Consider the following 1,112-nt stretch of genomic DNA (forward strand, 5'->3'; position numbering starts at 1 on the left):
AAATTTTGACACATTTAGCACTAAAGAATAACGATGTGTCAGACAATTAAAAAAAAAAAAATCAGGATGTGCTAGACATTCATGACTTAGTATATGCTGGTGGATTAGGGTCCTGATGGTGATGAAAGGTCACGTGTTTTTAGGTATACTATATCATCATTGTGTTGTTACAGATTCAGCAATAATCAAAGATCAAACCTACTTTTGGATAATAAAACGTTTATGCAAAATACCTGCATATTCAAGTTCCAAGTTCAGAACATGCAGCATTAAAAGGTCTGTATCAGCACTTAGCATTTCCAATATAACCACTACTGGACAACATGGTGCGTAGATTTAAACTGTAACATTACGATCACCCTCAGATGTCACGGATTGAACAAGTTTGTCTTTAATGAATGAAGGAATCTTCTACTGTACCGACCTGTAGCTCCGAACCAAACACGGCTCCTGAGATGATCCTGTTCAAAAAAATATTCCCAGATTTACCAGACCTCAGTTTTCATGGCCAACAGAACATTAACATGCTTATTGCTCTCACCGATTATCCTCACTATGTACGGTACATTAGCGAACTGTACGATTGGCCAACCCCCTGCCTGTGTAATCAACAGAGAGCGTGAATGAATGATCAGCCATTAGCAGGTCGGGTGTGAACTGTGAAAATGGGCTCTCACACCAATGACTGCAGGAGGCCTTGATTTGCTTTAGCCTAGCCTAGCAACCTGCTAGCAAGGACGGAGCACTTGTTAACACTGTGGCAATGCATCAGCTAGCGTTAGCCTGCCCAATGTAATGCAGTGGAATACAGACTAGTGTAGCGTGTTGAAGCCCAGTCTAGTGGAGTGCTGTGTGCAAGATCATAGTAAGACTCCTTGCTAGCATATGCTTGTGTTTAATGCAGCGACCTGCTTCTGCATGGTGAGTTTACACATACCCTGCAGTGAAGGTAGTGAGTGTGTGTGCGTGTGTGTGTAATATCAGTAATCAGTGTACCTCACACAGACAGAGTATAACTAGGCCTGGTGTGGTGAGAGTGCCGGAGACCAGCTCTCTGCCAGCCCATGTTGACTGTTTGAGCTGCTTTGAGTGTGTATGTATGTGTGTGTGTG

Source organism: Archocentrus centrarchus, chromosome 3 (assembly GCF_007364275.1).
Source record: "Archocentrus centrarchus isolate MPI-CPG fArcCen1 chromosome 3, fArcCen1, whole genome shotgun sequence".
In the NCBI taxonomy this organism is placed as follows: domain Eukaryota; kingdom Metazoa; phylum Chordata; class Actinopteri; order Cichliformes; family Cichlidae; genus Archocentrus; species Archocentrus centrarchus.